General features: G+C 40.3%; 2 pseudogenes; both read right to left on the minus strand.

Annotated features, from left to right (window-relative positions):
- Window positions 1–434: 434 nt before the first annotated feature.
- LOC118730132 lies at window positions 435–1,496 on the minus strand (annotated as a pseudogene).
- Window positions 1,497–18,485: 16,989 nt separating this feature from the next.
- Window positions 18,486–19,818, minus strand: LOC118728656 (annotated as a pseudogene).
- Between the last annotated feature and the right edge of the window lie 2,037 nt (window positions 19,819–21,855).

Raw genomic sequence — 21,855 nt, forward strand, 5'->3', positions numbered from 1 at the left:
TATCTGCCACTCTTAAATTCTTAGCATAAGTTCTGGTTGCTGCCTGTTAACCAGAAATTAAATATTTACTGTGGAATAAAATCTGTTCCAAATAAGCATAATCACTATACGATTTAGAATTAACTATCCTTACCATGAAAAAGATCAGAAGTTCTAACACTGAAATCTAAACACACTGGGGTGCAAATTACAATTAAAAATAACAATGATTTTTCACAGTTAAGTTGGCAGCTCTTAAAAATCCAAAATTATAGGTCACAAATTTTTCAATTGCAACATGCTACCATGGATTATGTATGTGAAATACACATGACCTTATAATTCTGAGGAATTTCTCGCAGTATTGTGTATAATTACAATGCTTTTCCGAAGAAAAAAAATTATTCACGGTACATTCTTTCCATTTTTTTCTCATAGTTTTCATACATCCACATATATATTTTTTTATCTGATAAACAGGCATATCTTTGAAAATTTTTCCATTATATACACTGTGATAAAACCAGTAGGAAGTATAATATGTTACAGGCTCCACCACTTTATTTTTGCTGGAATACAAATGATTTAATTCTTAGTGTTGAAAGTTTCCATTCTTCCAGCCAGCACCTCACCTGCCATAAAGCTGAGACAAAGTCCTGACTTAACTTCTTGTTTCCCCAAATCAGAATTAGTGAGTGGCCTGAAACATAGGCAAGTGCCCAAACCTGGAAACACAGGAAAACTGGTATATCCTGAGGATTATAGAAACTCCAAACCGAGATGATTAGAGTCACAAAGTAAATGGCAAACAGCAAGAGAAAGGAGATCACAGTTTGCATGGCCCTTATATGGACCTTGGTGCTGAGATCTTGAGTTTCTTTGCCACTGAGCTGCATCCTCTTGAGATGCTTCCACAGGGAAAAGATTAACAGCAGAAAAGCTGTCAGGGACATAGAAAAGGGTATGAAGTTTACAAGCATAAATACAGTCAAATTTGAAAGGTATACAATATCTCTCAAGTTGGTCTTCCAGGTGATGTTTCCTTGATATCCATTCATCTGCATTTCTTCATCTATGATTAACACCGCAAGACGAAAAACCAAAAAGACCAAAGTCCCTCACAGTATCATGAGAACCACTCTTTCAGCTCTCCATTTTAGGTGAAGAAAAAATAGACAGGAGAAATTGGCTATCTTGAGCAAATGAAATATGCTGAGGCTGGTGGCCAGCCAGAGGCTAAAATGGTTGCTTACTACCCAGGCAATAGCAACAATAGTTCTTACTCTTAAACTATACAAAGCTGGATTAAACAGAGTTGCATACCAATGGAATATTATTACCCAGAGCAAACCAATCCTGGAGACCGCCAGAGCAGTGAGAATTCCATCAGTGCAGGATATCTTGCATCTCTTGACCCAGTCAATGCAGTTCACCAGAGCTATGAATCCATTGGCAACATTTCCTAGAACAAATTCTGCTATAACTAGTGTGGAAAGAACGCTCTCTAATAAACTCATCGTGTCAAGGAGGGGGAAAAGGCCAAGTCAAATATCACTGGTTGTGATTCACTTAATATTTTGAGCTGAAATTCTATTTGCAACTGATCCTAAATCTGCATAAAATACTTGCTTCTTTTCAATTCTATGACCAGTGCCAAGCAGGAAAGCACCAGGGTATGCTGATGGGAGAGCTCGGTGCTTTCTTTATGAAAAACGTTGTGTGTTCCAAACAGCTTATATGAACTCCTATTCAAATGCCTTATGTCCTTGCTGTAGAATGGAATATCTCATAACTGATGGTGTGAAAGCTGAATTCTCATTTGCTATCATGCAAATATAGACATACTCTCTTTCATTGCTTTGCAATTGTCTTTCTTTAACCTCACTATAATTAATGTTCAAAAACTCTGTCATTGGAAAAACTTAAAATCTTAATACATTTAATAGATATTGAACATTCAAGTGTTTAACAAAGCTTGGCCGTAGATAGGATTATTATCATCACAGATATTTTAAAATTTTTAATTGAATTTATTGAGATGACATTGGTTAATACAACTGTATAGGTTCTGGTGTACAATTCTATAATATACCATTTGTGTATGATATTGTGTGCTTTGTATTGTGTGTTCACCATCCCTAGTCCCCCTTTTGCATTTTCACTTTTAATATCAGATAAATGTAGAAAGAATTCAAGTTTTTCCTAGTAAAGCATCAAGCTTTTCATGGTACCCAAGGAAAATAAAGACTCACTAAGAGCTGACTGCTAATAACTAACATTTAAGTATACTCTTATTGTTTATTAACTCATAAGCATACAAAGCATATTTAAACACACACACACACACACACACACACACACACACACACACTAAACAACAACAAAAGTAATGAATTAGATTTCCTAAAAAAAATAACATTATCAAGAAAATCAAAACCTTTGCGTTGGAAAGATATATATAACTTAGGGTTACATAATGCAATTTCAACGCTCCCAAGTCATCCCAGCCCTCAATGCTCTGAAGATGTCAAAATATTAGGGAGACCCACCAATAGCACTGTTTCTCTTACAGAGGAGTCTTTTCATGAACATGTACATGACCAAGTTGGTTCTTTTTTTAATTTGTGCACTGCTAATATATTATTCCTCATTTGTGGTAGCTGTGATGTACAGATACTACAGGGTTCTCCATGATTACTGTTCCCATATGTTCATACCACATATAATTTCAGTGCGAGTAAGACCTATGGCATACTTCTAGTCTTCAGAATATGGCAAGCATAAAGGGATTGTACATATAATTAAGATCTCAAATCAACTGATTCTGAGTTCATCAAAAGAGAGATTATCCTTCACATGCCTGATGCAATCAGGTAAAGCTTTTGAGAATGCTGGGCCTCCCCTGAGTGAGAGAGATTCTTACTAGCCTTGAAGAAGTAAACAGTCACATTACAAAGTACCTATGCAGAGCGCTGCAAGAAAATGAATTCTGCCAACAATTTGTGTGAGTTTGAAAGTAGGCTCTTCTCTAGTCAAGCGTGCAGGTAAGAATCCTATCTAATAAAGAGGTAATATGCAAATCAACCATCACTGCAACACTCAAGATGGCCACACCCATGTGGACACATGATGGCCGTCACAAGATGGCCCACAGGGGAGGGCAGTTCTGGGAGATCAAACCAGTAGGGGAGGGCAGTTGGGAGGAACCAGGCCTGCATGGGAAGGCAGTTGTGGGTGATCAGGCCAGCAGGGGAGGGCAGTTGGGAGGGACCAGGTCTTCAGAGATGGCAGTTGGGGGTTGGGGGGACCAGGCCTTCAGAGAAAATCAATTGCGGAGGAGTGGGGGGCGGACAAGCCTGCAAGAGAGGCCAGTTGAGGGACACTGGGCCTATAGAGGAGGGCAGTTGGGGAACACCAGGCCTATAGGGGAGGGCAGTTGGGGGCAACTAACCCAACAGGAGAGTGCAGTTAGGGGCTACCAGGCTGGCAGTGGAGGTCAATTAGGGGCATATCAGGCTGGTAAAAGAGGGTACTTCGGGGTGACCAGGCCAAGATGGGAGGGCAGTGGGTGGAGGGGGGGGACCAGGCCTGCAGGTGCGGGCAGTTGAGGGCAACTAGGCTGTCAGGGGATGGCAATTAGGGACAATCGGGCTGGCAGGGGAGGTAATTTTGGGTGACCAAGCCAGCAGAGGAGGGCATTGGGGGATGACCAGGCCTGCAGAGGAGAATAGTTAGGGGTGACTAGGCTGGCAAGGGAGGGAAGTTAGCGGTGAATGGGTCAGCATGAGAGGGCAGTTAGGGGCAATCCAGCTGGCAGAGAGCTATTAGGCAAAGATGAGGCTGGCAAGGGAGTGGTTAGGGGGTGATTAGGCTGGTAGGCAGAAGTAGTTAGGAAGGTTAAGGGCAGGAGCCAGCAGTCCTGATTGTGAGAGGGATGTCCAAGTGCACATTTAGGAATTTGGCCTAAACAGGAAGTCGGACATCCCTTGAGGGGTCCCAGGTTGAACAGGATGCAAGCTGGGCAGTGGAACACATTCCTCCACACACCCCATTAACAATTTTTTTTCACCAGGTCTCTAGTTCAGTATAATCAAAACCCCTGCAGCTTTGTAAGATCCTGCTGAAGCAGAGAACACAGCTAAGTCTTGCACAGATTCCTGACCCAACCAAAAAAATCCCACCCAATTACTATATGTGTGTTTATGGGGTTTATATTTGTGGTAATCTGTTACAGAGCAATAGCAAATGAATATAGTGGCAATAACAGAGAATGTGATATTGCTCTATTTGGTAGAGAAAAATCTCTTCTCCATCTGGTGAGAAATGCCCCAGAATTTGGTTTGCTAGTCATAAGTTTGTTGATTCCTCTGTGTAAGAATATGCTTCTTCTGCAAAGGATTGCGGTGCTTCCAGATCTGCACTGGTGAATTTTTGCTATCTGTATTTCTTCTGTGCTGAAACTGAAGTGATACTATCAAAGCAGCCAGCTCTCCGTATGTCTATATTCCATAACAAAATCTTTCACCTCCTTTCGTGTATTAAAGTTTGCCTACCTGTGGAATATAATAACATTGATTCTATACTCTGTTATATGAAGTGTCCGTGACAGATAGGGATGCTGTTTTCAGCCTGACAGGCCTCTCTGGGTGAATCACAGTGCAGGTCCTTGGGACGTTGGAGCAGTCTTGCCATCCTCTGGAGCTAGACACAGCTCTGAGCCTGCTACTGGACCTTCATAGAAATAAAACACTTGGCCATGGGCCACCAAGTTACCATGGGACCTGCCCTGCTCTTTATGACTTGCGTTTTTTCCGAGCAATGGAGTCATGGAGTTGCACATACGCATCAGCGAATGAAAGTGGAATATTAAGGAATCGTGCCCAAGCAGGCCCTGATGGCAGTAGGAAGTTACATGATGAAGTGGCCCAAATGCCCACGGTCCCCTCTCCTGCTACACTGCCCTTTCTTTCCCAGCCTGCACCGCTGGCCTCATGGACAGTTCCTACAATCAGTTGACACAGGAATATGACTCTCTTTCACGGCCTGCGTAGAAAGAGTTCCAATTCAGGGTTCAGCTTCTGGAGAAGGGCCGCACACAAATGAAGAGACTTGAAGAAATTCAATTTGGCAATTTGGGGGGCCAGGCGGTAGTCCATCTCTAGTGTGAGAACTACTACTGCTCTGGCCCTGCCATCCCCTTTTATTGAGGCTTTGGGGAAAACATCTTAAGCAACATAAACAGAAATTTACATGTAGCCCTTAGTCAGGAAATATCAGAAACTTTCATGGACAAGGTAGATTCTGCCTTCAGCTAACAAAATCTCAACTAAAGGTTAGAGCAATTAAGGTTGTTGACCAGCCTTCCTGGCTTCCTGTCAACATCTCTTTTTCAGTGAAACTGATTTGGTTTCCAGCATCTCCCCCGTTTTCTTTCCTTAAAAATTTTTGCATATGTATACTAGAAATAAACAAAAAATGAAACAAGCAATGCTGAGAGTCAAATGAAATCAGTCTGCAATAAGTTTCTTTCTGGGCCAACAGTTTTTGAATCCCAGATTCAATGTCAAACAGTTTTTTTAGTCCAAATTTTAATGTCCAACAGTTCTGAGTCCATGTCAGCAATGGTATCCGGATGGTGGAAAAATGGTGGCAATGCAGGTCCGACCTCTGGTTTGGTCCTGGACAACCTGCAGTGACGCACATCTGCTGACTGCTAGTATGGCAAGGCGTCGTCAGCATCTTCCATCTCTGGTCTGTTTTTCCTCTTGTCTTTATGGCTGGAGTATTCCTGTCAATTCTTCTCTGTTGCAGGAATCCACATGGTCTTGGAGTTGTTTTCTGAAAATATACAAACATATCTCGACCAAAATTAATAAAGGAATCTTTTCTATAAATTTTACTTGGGATACTTTAATTTTTTGCCCAAACAATTTTTCTTTGACTTATTTTGATACTATGTGTGTTTTTCATGGCTGTCTTACTGTTATCATTACAAATGAAAATTGGTTTTCAAAAGAAGAAAAATTTTTCTAGATGTAATTTACTTACAGGACATTTTTTCTTACATGGTATTTTCCACTATCCCCCTTTTTTCTATTTAATTATTAGGAGGCTTTTGAAAAAAATTTTTATAATGCTGTTTTGATAACTTTTAAATTTTAATTTTTTGTACTAAAACTATGACTGCTTTAGGGTTTATTGTATGTTAAACAATTTTACCATGAAATGGACTACCAATAGAAATTTTGGTTAATACTTTAGGAACAGCTTGCTATACAATTAAATTTTCTTGAATATTAACTAATTTCATTTAGCCAATTTAAATTAATTTGAAAACTTGACTATTTTACTGTCAAATTTAATACTTTAACAACAATTTTATTTATTTTTTTTTATTTTTATTTTTTAATTAATTTATTTATTTATTTTTACATATTTTAATGATTTTTTTTGCCCCCTCCCTCCCTCCCCCATATCCCCTCCCTCCCCATAGTTTTATGTCCATTGGTTGTACTTATATGCATGTATACAAGTCCTTCGGTTGATCTGTTATCTCCCCCAGATCCTCCTCCCCTTTAACAACAATTTTAGTTTACTCTGTAAATATTAATGGAAAAGATTGTATGCATCCTTGAGAAAGCCCTGAGCACTCGTAGATTTAGGCTGGATTTAGATGTAGGACAGTCGCCATTAGCCACTTCTCTGTTGCTTGGGTCTCAATAAGAGCCGTGCCAAGTCTCTTGTTTGTAGCTGGGTCTCAATCTGAGCTGGACCAAATCTGTTTGTTGCCTGGGTCCCAATATGAGCTGGGTATGGGAAGCGTGAAGCAGCCATGGGGCAGGAGACATCCCTCAAAAGGGTGAGTGTTCAAGCCCCTACAGCGTTGGGGGGATGAGGATCTGTGCCCCACCTCTGTTGGCCCCCAAGTTCTCTCCTGATGGCCCTCTGCGGCTGTGCCTGTCTTAGGTTGTCCCTCCCTTGAGGAATCTTACCCGTCATTGGCTAACCAGCCATCCTCCGGGGCCAAGCAGGGCGATGTGAGGTTCAGTTCTGTCTCCTTGGTAGCCTATGCCCCTATGGCCTCCATGCCCAGGACCTGCCTTGGGATCCCCTCGCCTGCTGGCAGGGCCCCGGCATTGATCACATATCTTGGGGAACCCAGGTTTCTTCTCCAGGGAGGTCCCAGCTCACGCCATTGTGCGAGAGATGGATCCATGGTACCAGCCACCACGAGGCTTTAACCTCAGCATGAACTGAAAACTCAAGCAACAGCTGTGGGCAATTGAATTGTGACAAGAGAGGTCCTCTTTGCAAATAAGGCAAGAAAGGCCAATATAGAATGCTCAAGTGCCTTCCCAGTGAGGCTTTCCACACAGTGGAAGGGATTAAATCCTTTCATGTCCTTTTAAATTGCTGCCAAACATTCAAAAATTAGATTTTTAATTTTGTTTGGAATAATTGTACAATATGCTGTTGTAAAATATCAAAAATTATAAATGACATTGTAGAATAATACCATGCAAGGATATTCTTTGTTCTAAGCAAATGGCAATTCAAATTCAAACTGGTTATTAATTTCTTTTTGTATAGACAAGGTCTTAGTTACATTTCTCTGCACCTCTCCCAGGAGCAAGTAGTGATATTCCTCTACTTTGGTGCAAGCCAGAAACCTCTCTTTAATTTTATACACAAAGGAGCATTGGTTTGATTTTGTGTCATACAAAAAGGGAAGCTGGGTGGCAACACCTGTGTAATTATACTTCCTTGCCCCACCCATTTTCCTCCTGGATGACCAAGGTGCTTAAGTATTATTGGTGACTACATTGGCAAGGGATCAGCCCACATAAGGGCTTTTACCCATGAAGGGTCAGGAACATTAGTCCTAAACACTTCCACATTAGTCCCAAGTAATATTACCATACAGATGATTACTGCTAACATGGCAAGAAAGACATTCTCAGGTGTCAGGCGTCTATACGTCTTCTTTACCATGCGCCAAATAAGTTAACTGCTTTCCTTTGCCATTAACAATACATGCCTATAAACCTAAAATATTTATATTTATTAATTTTTATTTGATAAGGCTTTCCATGCAATTTCAAGTATATTAAATCTGTTTTAAATCATTTAAGAAGAGAATAAATTTCTTGTATTTCTCCGGGCCCTTGGAGCTTTCCAAGAATCATCTCTATTAAGGCCTTGAAATTTTAACATGGAAAAAACCATCAAACAAATATCTATATCCATATGTGATTTAAATATTATAATACCTTTTATTATTATCTTAAGATATCAATTAAATTTAGACTAGTTTTTGCATAGAAAATATTTGGTTGAGATCACAGAATTAATCCTTTTTTTTAATTAGACCAATAATAAGCAACTTATTTTTAATTCCTAATTATTAGAGAAAACACTTCTTTTTATTTTCTCAAAAACAAGTTATACTTTAGGTATTTTAATTACCACAACTATATAATTTCTTCCAATTTAATTTGCACTTTGAACCTTTAAAGCTGGCAAATCAAATATATATTGCACGACCTATTAATGACACTTCACATTTCTAAGAAAAATACAAGACATAATCAATTTAAGAGCTTCAATTCTGTCCTCTAGATTTTTTATGAGGCAAATTAAAACTTTACTTTTTTATTTTTATAATTAAGCAAACTTCCACAAAAATTTTGCCACAGGAATTTGGAGGAAGTTTGTAGCCATTCAAATGCAAGTTACCACATTCCTTAGCTTACTGAGAGAGTGGTCTTCCTTATAGGATTGCCTTGTGTCTCTTTCCTTCCCCCACATCAAGCTTACTTTGGGAGAAGTTTCAATAGATCTGGCCACACATGTTTTCATGCTTAATAGATAAAGAAAGATCTCAAAAATTTTTTCTTTCTCTTTTGCTTTCTGAAGTAATAACTATCACCCAATTTGGCCAAGATAACACCTAGTTTGCAGGTTCTTTTATAACTTTTAAACAAAGCATTAAGTAATCTCATTTTCGGAGAGCAGATGGCTCTGCCCTCTCCTGTCATCTTTGAATTTCTCCGCACCAGAGGCGGTTTCAGCAGTGGAGTCTCATTTCTTATTACAGATTTTAAATTCCAAATACAAACTAAGATTTTAATTTGAACAAGAAACCACATTCTTTAAGTTTACAAACCAAAAATCTATAATAAAGTTTACTTTATGTTTATAACCTAATTCTTCCCCATTAGCCTGGCTGAAAAAAGACGTTCCCACCCTACCTACAGTTCGCGACTCTGTAGCTGGCCGTGGGCTTTGAGTGCGGTGAATTTCCCTCACCTTTTTTCTGGTGAATCTTCCACACCTTTTCTCCATGTATTTTTCCTCCTTCGCTCTAGGCGAAAAATACCTTCTCCAGAAGCCCCACGTTGGGCACCAGATATATGACTCTCTTTCACGGCCCGTGTAGAAAGAGTTCCAATTCAGGGTTCAGCTTCTGGAGAAGGGCCGCACACAAATGAAGAGACTTGAAGAAATTCAATTTGGCGATTTGGGGGGCCAGGCGGTAGTCCAACTCTAGTGGGAGAACTAGAGTTGCTCTGGCCCTGCCATCCCCTTTTATTGAGGCTTTGGGGAAAACATCTTAAGCAACATAAACAGAAATTTACATGTAGCCCTTAGGCAGGAAATAACAGAAACTTTCATGGACAAGGTAGATTCTGCTTCACCTAACAAAATCTCAACTAAAGGTTAGAGCAATTAAGGTTGTTGACCAGGCTTCCTGGCTTCCTGTCAACATCTCTTTTTTAGTGAAACTGATTTGGTTTCCAGCACAGGAAGAAGAGGCTTGGGCCTGGTTTAGAGATGATTCTGTACAACATGCAGGTGCCATCCCTAAGTGGACAGCTGCAGCATGGCAGTCCCTGTCTGGGACATCTTCAAATGACAGCGGTGAAGGGAAATCCTCCTAGTGACAGAATTCTGACCATTGTACCTGGGTGTTCACTTTGCTTTGGAGGAGAAATGGGTAAAGCTGACATTACATACTGACACACCGACTATGGCCAATGGTTTGGCCAGATGGTCAGCAGCTTGGAAAGAACATGATTGGGAAATTAGTGATAAGGCAGTTTGAGAAAGAGGTACATGGGCAGAATTCTCTGAATGGGCAAAAATTGTGAAGGCTTATGTACCATATGAATGTTCCCAAAGGGCGGCGTCAAGACAAATTTTAACAAACAAGTAGATAAAATGATGGGGTCTATGGATAACAGTCTTCTCTCAGCCAGCTCTTGTATCACCCAATGGGCTCATGTACTACATAACCACAGTATTAGAAACAGAGTGTCTACTGCTGAATACCCAATGTGCCAATAGGAAACACTGACACCGAGTCTCAAATATGGCACCATTCTCAGGGGTGATCATCCAGGTACCTGGTGGACTTCTTTCACAATGGAAGAGATGTATTGTTCTTACTGGAAGAGATGCCTGCTCTGGATATGGATTTGCTTTTCCTGAGTGCAATGTTTCTGCCATGCTTGCATTTACCCAATCCTTATCCACCATGAAGGTGCTGTATACAACATTGCTTCTGATCAAGGACCAAACTTCACAGCAAGATAGGTGTGGCAAAGGGCCCAGGATCATGGAATTGACTCATCTTAACCTGATCCCCATCATCCTGAAGCAACTAGCTTAACAGAATGGTATAATGGCCTTTTAAAGACTCATTTGCAGTGCTCATTAGGTGACAATATCTACCAGGGCTGAAGCAAGGTTCTCCAAAAGGTGACACATACTTGGAAGCAGCATGCAATAAATGGTGCTGTCTCTCCAGGAATCAGGATTCACAAGTGTAAGAATCACGGGATGGGAATGTGAGGGTCACCGCTCACTATTGCGCCTAGTAACCCAGTACCAAAATTTTTGTTTCCTTTTCCTGTGACCTTATGTTCTGGCTTGGAGGTCATTGTATAAAGTGAGGAACTGACTTACTAAGAGATACAACAGTGATTTTATCAGACTGAAAATAAGACTTCCATCGAGCCATTTTGTACTCCATAAGCCTCTCAATCAACAGGAAGGAAGAGGTAATTGATCTTGGCTCCCAAGGGGAACCCCACTCCCTTAGGTAGCCACTGTATCACCACACTCTTAGATTCATACTATCTAGAAAAAATCTTCTTCTACAAATCATCTTCTATGGGGAATCTGAATAAAATACGTATCACTAACCTCTTAAAGAAAGCTTTTTTTCTTTTTAATAGTGTTATTTTTGTCTAAACTTTAAAAGAAATGTTTAAGTAGCAAGGTGGAGCAGATGTTTGGAAATTCAGAGGCCCAAACATGGTTTAGGGTTAAACTAAATAGACTGACATCAGTCTTTTACTTTTAAAAAAAAGTCTTCTCAATTCAAACACAGTGAGAAATAATTTTCCTAACTGCATGGGGAACCATAATCACATTAAAACCTCATGATCATTTTGCTTTCTTCTTTATCCCTATTGTAGAACTCATATATTTTCAAAGCTTTCAACTATTGTATTAAATATAATAATCATCAGTACTGTTTATTATAAGTATATGTAAACTATGTTTCATTACATGAATCTTTTTCCTAACAAATCTTATTACTATCCCTTAACCATGAAGTAAGAATTCATGATGGAATAATATTTATACCAAGCATCCATCCTCAGTGTGTGAGTAGAGTAGAATATCCTGTGGTACTAAATACAATGAAGAAAAACAATTAATTCCTCTGATGAGTTGTCAGTCCTTAAAAATGCATCAATATTCACTTGCAAGATGATACAATAGAATATGTATATGAGATGCTCATGGCTTCATAATTCTGAGGAATTTCTTACACCATTTTGTAAAATTAGACTTAATGCTTGAAAAAAGATAATATGGCAATCTAATCATCTTTCTTGTGTTTTTAATAAATATGCACACATATGCATTTTTTATTTCAGAACAATATTTCAATGACTTGGAAAATATGAACAATTAAATAATATTTTTTAGTTTCTTTATTGATTAAGATATTACATATGTGTCTTTATTTCCCCTTACTTCCTCCCACAATGCTACCCCCACTCATGCCCTCACCCCCCTATTGTCTGTGTCCATTGGATGGGCTTATATACATGCATACAAATCGTTGGTTGATTTTTACCCCCACCCTCCCCTACCTTCCCTCTGAGGTTTGACGATCAGATTGATGCTTCTCTGCCTTTGGTTCAATTTTTCTTCATCAGTTTGTGTTGTTAATTATATTCCACAAATGAGTGAGATAATGTAATGTGGACAAAAATGAACCCTCATGCGCTGCTGGTGCGTCTCTTGACCCAGTCAAGGCAGTTCACCAGTGCTATGAATCCATTGGCAACATTTCCTAGAACAAATTCTATCATCATTAGCATGGAAAATAATTTTTGTAGTAAGCTTATCATGTCTTGAAGGGGAAAGTCAAGTCTTGGAAAGATAGTGCCAAATGTAATATTACTGCTCATGATTCCTTTATATCCGAAAGCTCGACCTGCACCTAGTTAGTAAATATGCAGTGAAGTTCTCATTTCCTTTTAAACTCTGAGATCAAAGTCAAGCAGAAAATCACCAAGGTATGCGAAGGTCTGGGTTTAAAGCTTGGTTCACTGAAGACATTATTCCAGTGATTTAAATGAATTCCTGTTCTGACAGAGAGGAACTTGCTATAGGTTGGAAGATTTCATAGCAGATGTTGAAATGTGAGCTGAATTCTCATTTGTTAACACGCAAATAGAGGCAAATTCCCTTTCATCATTTGGCAATGTTTTGCCTTTCTCACCTTTACATCATTTGAATTAATCAAGTTAAGATGTAAGCTAGTCAAATTTTAAAATCAAATACATAGGATATTCAGAAAATGTCTAAATTGATCATTGGATCTTCATCATCTAGTGATGACCATAATGGCTCATTATTGCTGATGATTTATCTTAACAAAAACATTGGGTCCACACAGAAAGACTTAAAGGAATGTATCTATTGGATTTTGTGTTTTCTTTCAAAAAAACATTCCAGTTTCTCTAGGACCATTAGGAAGGCTAATCCTAAAATTGGATGCAGATAACTAATATTCATAAATTGCTTCATTATTTACATGCTTATAAATACACACACACCACCTATACATTTCATTTGTTCTTCTGAAAAAGTCTGATGAACAGTAAAATACAAATCCTTGTCCTGTAATTACCAAAACGAAACATATACAGTGAGTGTTGAGATTATAATGATCTCTGAAAGCATAATAATATGGCCACTCAGTGTGTGTGTGTGTGCGTGTGCGTGCGCACCTGTGCATCCTATTTAATAAAAGAGTAATATGCAAATTGACCACACCTCTTCTACACCTACAAGCCACACCCACCAGCCAAACAGAAGCAAGTATGCAAATTCACTCAACCAAGATGGCTGCAGCCACAGAGAGTGCAAGAGTCTTGGGTTTTCCCAACAATGGAGGAAGCCAGGGTTTCTGCCTGCCCTGGCCTGCCTTGGCCTCTGCTTCAGGCTACAAATTTTCAATTATAGAAGATAAATAAATGCCATCAAAATTGGCTGCAGCCACAGAGCCAGCAGGAAGCTTGGCACGGCTGAAAGCTACAAAGTTTCAATTATAGAAGATAAATTAATACGATTCCAGGGCCGCCACTTGTGTCACTGGGGGGCATGGCCAGCTGAAAACCACCACAGGCCCCTCGCTCAGGCCACCCCATGCCCCAAGGTAACCCCCACCCTGATCCAGAACACCCTTCAGGGCAAATCAGTCGGCCCCACTTGTGCACCAGGCCTCTGTCCTATCTAATAAAAGAATAATATGCAAATTGACCATCACTCCAACATACAAGATGGCTGCCCCCATGAGGTCAAACATGATGCCCCCATGTGGACACAAGATGGCCATCACAAGATAGCCAGCAGGGCAGGGCATTTGGAGAGGGATCGGGTCTGCAAGGACTGGAATTTGTGGGTGATCAGGCCAGCAAGGGAGGGCAGTTGGGAAGGACCAAGCCTTCAAGGGAGGGCAGTTTGGGATGATCAAGCCTACAGGGGAGAGCAGTTAGGGGTGACCAGTTTGGCATAGGAGGGAAGTTGGGGGCAAGTGGGCCTTCAGGGAAGGGCAGCTTGAGGGGACCCAGGCCTGCAGGGGAGAGCAGTTAGGGGGACCAAACGTGAAAGAGAGGGAAGTTAGGGGTGAACAGGCCTGCATGGGAGGGCAGTTAGGAGCAAACAGACTGGCAGGGGAGCAGTTAAGCATCAATCAGGCTGACAGGGGAGTGGGTAGGGGTGATAAGACTGGCAGGCAGAAGCGGTTATGGGCAATCAAGAAGGTAGGCAGGCAAGCACTTGGGACCCAGCAGTCCTAGATTGTGAGAGGGATGCCCAACTGCCCATTTAGAAAAATCAGGCCAAAACAGGCAGTCAGACATCCCTCAAGGGGTCCCAGATTGGAGAGGGTGGAGGCTGGGAATGTCAACCATTCCCCATGCATGAGTTTCATGCATCAGGACTTTAATATATATATCAGGGAAGGGGACATGGGGAGTTGGCTGGCCTGACTGCTGGTCCAACCTCTGGTGAAGGGGACAATTTGCATATTAGCCTTTTATTATAAAGGATATACACTGAGTGCTAGATTATTAAGCTTTCAGAGATCATAGTAATCTGTCTACTCAGTGTATATCATGGAGAGCTTTAAGACTTAAATCTGCCTCTCTTCCATCAGGCCATTTTTTATGTGGTTTAGCCACTACATTCGTCGTAATCTATTACAGAGCAATAGCAAATGAATACAGTGGCAATAATAGAGAATTTGATTTTACTCTATTTGGTAGAGAAAAATCTCTTCTCCATCTGGTGAGAAATGCACCAGAATTTGGTTTGCTAGTCTTAAGTTTGTTGATTCAACTGTGTAAGAATATGCTTCTTCTGCAAAGGATTGTGCTGCTTCCAGATCTGCCCTGGTAAATTTTTGCTATCTGTATTTCTTCTGTGCTGAAACTGAAGTGATACAATCAAAGCAGCCAGCTCTCCATATGTCTGTATTCCATAACGAAATCTTTCACCTCCTTTTGTTTATTAAAGCTTGCCTACCTATAGAATATAATAAAATAGATTCTATACTCTGTTATATGAAGTGTCAGTGACAGATAGGGATGCTGTTTTCAGCCTGACAGGCCTCTATGGGTGAATCACAGTACAGGTCCTTGGGATGTTGGAGCAGTCTTGCCATCCTGTGGAGCTAGAGACAGCTCTGAGCCTGCTACTGGACCTTCATAGAAATAAAATACTTGGCCATGGGCCACCAAGTTACCATGGGACCTGCCCTGCTCTTTATGACTTGTGTGTTTTCCGACCAATGCGTTCATGGAGTTATACATATGCATCAGCGATTGGAAGTGGAATATAAAAGATCATGCCCAAGCAGGCCCTGAAGGCACCAGTAAGTTATAGGAAGAAGTGACGCAAATGCCCAAGGTCACCATTCTTGCTACACTGCCCTTTCTTTTCCAGCCTGCACCTCATGGAGAATTCCTACGATCAGTTGACATAGGAAAAAAGGCATGCAGGTGCCATCCCTAAGTGGACAGCTGGACATTGCAGTCCCTTTCTGGGACATCTTCAAATGACAGTGGTGAAGGAAATCCTCCTAGTGACAGAATTCTGACCATTGTACTTGGGTGTTCACTTAGTTTTGGAGGAGAAATGGGTAGAGCGTTAATTACATACTGTCACACCGACTGTGGTCAATGGTTTGGCCAGATTGTCAGCAGCTTGGAAGGAACATGATTGGTAAATTAGGGATAAAGAAATTTGAGCAACAGGTACATGAACAGACTTCTCTGAATGGGCAAAAATTGTGAAGGTTTATGTCTCATATGAATGTTCCCAAAGGGTGGTGTCTACACAAATTTTAATAAACAAGTAGATAAGATGATGGACTCTGTGGATAACAATCTTTTCTCAGCCAACTCTTGTATCACCCAATGGACTCATGTACAACATAACCACAGTAGTAGAAACAGAGTGTCTACTGCTGAATACCCAATGTGCCAATAGGAAACACCAACACTGAGTCTTAAACATGGCGTCATTCTCAGAGGTGATCATCCAGGTACCTGGTGGACTTCTTTCACAATGGAAGAGATGTATTGTTCTTACTGGAAGAGATGCCTGCTCTGGATATGGATTTGCTTTTCCTGAGTGCAATGTTTCTGCCAAAACTACCATGCTTGCATTTAACCAATGCCTTATCCACCATGAAGGCACTGTATATACAACATAGCTTCTGATCAAGGACCAAACTTCACAGCAAGAAAGATGTGGCACAGAACTCACACTTATGAAATTACTCATCGTAAACATGTTTCCCACCATCCTGAAGCAGCTAGCTTAACAAAATGGTATAATGGCTTTTTGAAGACTCGTTAATAGTACCAATTAAGTGGCAATATCTTACGGAGCTTGACCAAGGTTCTCCAGGTTACATATGCTTGGAATCAGCATGCAATAAATAGTTCTGACTCTCCAGGAACCAGGATTCACAAGTGCAGGAATCGAGGGATGCAAATGCAAGGGTCAACACTATTGCCCCTAGAAAACCAGTAGCAAAATTTCTGTTTCCTCTTCCTATGACCTTATGTTCTGGCCTGGAAGTCATTGTATAAAGTGAGAAACTATTCTACCAGGAGATACAACAGTGATTTTATCAAAATGGAAAGAAGACTGCCCTCTATCCGTTTTGTACTCCGAGACCTCTCAATCAACAGGAAGGAAGAGAGCTACTGTGCCTGCCGGGGTAATTCAGCTTGTCTCCTAAGGGGAACCCCGCTCCTTAGATTAATACTAGAAACAATCTTTTGTATTTTTCTTCTATAAATCATCTTCTATCATGAATCTGAATAGAATACATAAGACCAAGTTTTTAAAGAAAGCCTTTTTTATTTTTATGTTATTTTTGTCTAAACTTTATAAAAGAAATGTTTAGGTAGCAAGGTGGAGCAGATGATTGGAAATTCAGAGGCACAAACATGGTTTAGGGTTAAACTAAATAGACTAACATCAGTCTTTTACTTTTAAAAAGGTCTTCTCAATTCAAACACAGTGAGAAATGACTTTCCTAACTGCATGGGGAACCATAACCACTTTAAAACCTCATGATCATTTTGCTTTCTTCTTTATCTCTATTGTAGAACTTGTTTATTGTCTAAGCTTTCAACTATTGTATTAAATCTAACAATCATTAGTATTAAATCTAACAATCATATTTATTATACATGTATGTAAACTATGTTATTCTTTATTTTCATTACATGCATGTTTTTCCTAATAATTCTTATTACTATCCCTTACCCATGAAGTAAGAATTCATGATGGAATAATATCTATACCAAGCATCCATCCTCAATGTGTGATGAAGAGTAGAATATCCTGTGGAACTAAGTATAATGAAGAAAAACAATGATTTCCTGTAATGAGTTGTCAGTCCTTAAAAACAGTAATATAGATAATAAATTATTCACTTGCAAGATCATACAATAGAATATGTATGTGAGATACTCATGTCTTCATAATCCTGAAGAATTTTTTACACCATTTTTAAAATTATACTGCTTGAAAACGATAATATGGCAATCTAATCATCTTTCTTGTGTTTTGTATAAATATGCACACGTATGCATTTTTTTATTTTAGAATAATATTTTAATGACTTGGAAAATACAAATAATTAAATAATTTCTTTATTGATTAGGGTATAACATATGTGTTATTATTTCTCGTTATCTCCCACACACACACACCTCTACCCCCGCTCAGGTCCTCTCCCCCCTATTGTCTGGGTCCATTGGCTAGGCTTATATGCATGCATACAAGTCCCTTGGTTGATTTTTTCTCCTTACTGCCACCCTCCCCTACCTTCCCTCTGAGGTTTGACAGTCTGATCAATGCCTTTGGATCTGATTTTGTTAATCAGTTTATGTTGTTCATTATATTCCACAAATGAGTGAGATCATGTGATGTGGAGAAAAATGAACCCTCATGCACTGCTGGTGGGAATGCAGACTGATGCACCACTGTGAAGAACAGTATGGAGTGTCCTCAAAAAACTAAAAATGGAACTTCCATCTGACCCAGTGATCCCACTCTAGGAATATATTCCAAGAAATCAGAAACACCAATCAGAAAGGACATATGCACCCCTATGTTTATAGCAGCACAATTCACCATAGCTAAGATTTGGAAACAGTCTAAGTGCCCATCAGCAGATGAGAGGATTAAAAAACTGTGATACATCTACACAATGGAAAAGCACACTGCTGTAAAAAGAAAGGAATTCCTACCTCTTGCAATAGCTTGGATGAGCCTAGAGAGCATTATGCTAAGCAAAATAAGTCAGTCAGAGAAAGATAAGTATCGCATATGAACTTTAGTAATAAGCTTTGGTAAAAGTTTTTCTAGGTATACCTTACCCAATTCTACAAACATTACAAAATATAGTAGGGAGTACAAAACGTCATAGACTCCATCACTTTGTTTTCTGCCAGAAAACGCAAGGTGCCCTCCCCTCCCTTATTTCTTTTCCTTCAGCCAGCATCTCAGCTTCCACAGAAATAACAGAAAGGCCTGTCTTAACTTTTTGTTCCCCCAAATCAGAATCAATGAGTGGGCTGAAGGATGCAGGATTCCAAGAACCTCACATAGCATGAGAAGGAAATTATTCTGCAAAACTTCAGACGACCAAATTGTGATGATTTGAGCAAGGAAATAAATGACAAATAGCAACAGAAAGGAGATCACAGTTTGCATGGCTCTTACGTGGACCTTGGTGCTGAGATCTTGAGTTCCTTTGCCATTGAGCTGCATCCTCTTGAGATGTTTCCACATAGAAAATGTTAACAGCAGAACAGCTGTCAGGGACATAGTAAAGGGTATGATGTTTGTAAGCGTGAATACAGTACTATTTAAAAGGTGCATAACCTCCATCAAGTGCGTCTTCCAAGTGATGTTTCTTCCATAATCATGCATCTCCATTTTTTGATTTATGCTTAGCAGTGTAAGATGACAAACCAAGATGAACAAATTCCCCCACAGTATCATGAGAACCACTCTTTCAGCTCTCCATTTTAGTTGAAGAAATAGAAGAGAGGAGAAATTGGCTATCTTGAGCAAATAAAGTATGCTGAGGCTAGTAGCAAGCCAGACACAAAAATGATGGTTTACTATCCAGGCAATATAAACCACAAGACTTATGTCAGAACTATATAAAGGTAGATTAAACACAGTTCCATACCAATTTAATACTATTGTCCAGAGCAAACCAATTCTGGAGACAGCCAGAGCAGTGAGAATTTGATCAGCACAGGACATCTTGTGTTTCTTGACCCAGTCAAGGCAGTTCACCAGCGCTATGAATCCATTGGCAACATTTCCTAGAACAAATTCTATCATCATTAGCATGGAAAATATTTTTTGTAGTAAGCTTATCATGTCTTGGGGGGGAAAGTCAAGCCTGGAAAAAATAGTGCCAAACGTAATATTACTGCTCATGATTCCTTTATATCCCAAAGTTCGACCTGCACCTGATTAGTAAATGTTCAGTGAAGTTCTCATTTCCTTTTAAACTCTGAAATCAATGTCAAGCAGAAAATTACCAAGGTATGCTAAGGTCTGGGTTTAAAGCTTAGTTCACTGAAGACATTGTTCCAGTGATTTAAATGAATTCCTGTTCTGACAGAGAGGAACTTGCTATAGGTTGGAAGATTTCATAGCTGATGTTCAAATGAGAGCTGAATTCTCATTTGTTAACACGCAAATAGAGACAAATTCCCTTTCACCATTTGGCAAAGTTTTGCCTTTCTTACCTTTACATCATTTGAATTAATCAAGTTAAGATGTAAGCTAGTCAAATTTTAAAATCAAATACATAGGATATTTAGACAATGTCTAAATTGATCATTGGATCTTCATCATCTAGTGATGACCATAATGGCTCATTATTGCTGATGATTTATCTTAACAAAAACATTGGATCCACACAGAAAGACTTAAAGGAATGTATCTACTGGTTTTCTAAGTGTTTCCTTTCAAAAACGTTCCAGTTTCCCTAGGACCATTAGGAAGGCTAATCCTAAAATTGGATGCAGATAACTAATATTCATAAATTGCTTCATTATTTACAAGCTTATAAATATACACACACCACCTATACATTTCATTTTTTCTTATGAAAAAGTCTGATGAACAGTAAGATACAAATGATCGTCCTGTAACTTCCAAAATGGAACATATACACTGAGTGTTGAGATTATGATGATCTCTGAACACATAATAATATGGCCACTCAGATTGTATGTGTGTGTGTGTGTCCTATTTAAGAAAATAGTAATATGCAATTGACTGCACTTCCATTACACCCACAAGCCACTCCCATCAGCCAAACAGAAGCAAGTATGCAAATTCTCCCAACCAAGATGGTTGCAGCCAGAGAGAGAGCAAGAGCCTTGAGTTTCCCCAACAATGGAGGAAGCCAAGGTTTCTGCCTGCCCTGGCCTGCCTTGCCCTCTGCTTCAGGCTACAAATTTTCAATTATAAAAGATAAATAAATGCCAACAAAAATGGCTGCACCCACAGAGCCAATAGGAAGCTTGGCATAGCTAAAAGCTACAAAGTTTCAATTATAGAAGATGAATAAATACCAGATACCAGGGCCACCACTTGGGTCTCTGGGGGCCATGGCCAGCTGAAAACCACCACAGGCCCCTCGCTCAGGCTACCCCATGCCCCAAGGTAACCCCCACCCTGATCCAGGACACCCTTCAGGGCAAATCAGTCGGCCCCACTTGTGCACCAGGCCTCTGTCCTATCTAATAAAAGAATAATATGCAAATTGACCATTACTCCAACATATAAGATGGCTGCCTCCAAGAGGTCAAAGATGACTGCCCCCATGTGGACACAAGATGGCTATCACAAGATGGCCAGCATGGCAGGGCATTTGGGAGGGATCAGGTCTACAAGGAATGGAATTTGTGGGTGATCAGGCCAGCAAGGGAGGGCAGTTGGGAGGGACCAGGCCTTCAAGGGAGGTCAGTTTGGGGTAATTAAGCCTGCAGGAGAGAGCAGTTAGGGGTTACCAGGCTAGTAGAGGAGGGAAGTTTAGGGCAACTTACCCTGCAGGGAAGGGCAGCTTTGGGGGGGATCCAGGCCTGCAGGGGAGAGCAGTTGGGAACCAAGCTTGCAGGGTGGGCAGTTAGGGGTGACCAGGCCTGCAGGGGAGGGCAGTTAGGGGCAAACAGTCTGGCATGGGAGCAGTTAGACATCAATCAGGCTGTTAGGGGAGTGGTTAGGGGGTAATCAGGCTGCCAGCAGAAGCGGTTAGGTGCAATCAGTAAGGCAAGCAGGCGAGTTGGAAGCAAGTAGTCCTGGACTATGAGAGGGATGTCCTACTGCCCTTTTAGTGTGATTGGGCCTAAACGGGCAATCAGACATCCCTCAAGGGGTTCCAGATTGGAGAGGGTGTGGGCTGAGGGTCAACCATCCTCCATGCATGAATTTCATGCACCGAGACTCGTGTGTGTGTGTGTGTGTGTGTGTGTGTGTGTGTGTGTGTGTTTTTAAATTTATTTATTTATTAGAGTCCTAGTGTATGAATTTCATGCATGGTGGGTTTCGGCCAGTCTGGCCAGGAGGAGGGGACATGGGCAGTTGGCTAGCCTGCTGGCTGGTCAAACTCCTGGTCAAAAGGACAACTTGCATATTAGCCTTTTGTTATAAAGGATATACACTGAGTGGCCAGATTATTATGCTTTTGAGATCATAGTAATCTGTCTACTCAGTGTATATCATGGAGAGCTT

The sequence above is a fragment of the Pipistrellus kuhlii genome, unplaced genomic scaffold (assembly GCF_014108245.1).
Source record: "Pipistrellus kuhlii isolate mPipKuh1 unplaced genomic scaffold, mPipKuh1.p scaffold_m20_p_3, whole genome shotgun sequence".
Taxonomy (NCBI): domain Eukaryota; kingdom Metazoa; phylum Chordata; class Mammalia; order Chiroptera; family Vespertilionidae; genus Pipistrellus; species Pipistrellus kuhlii.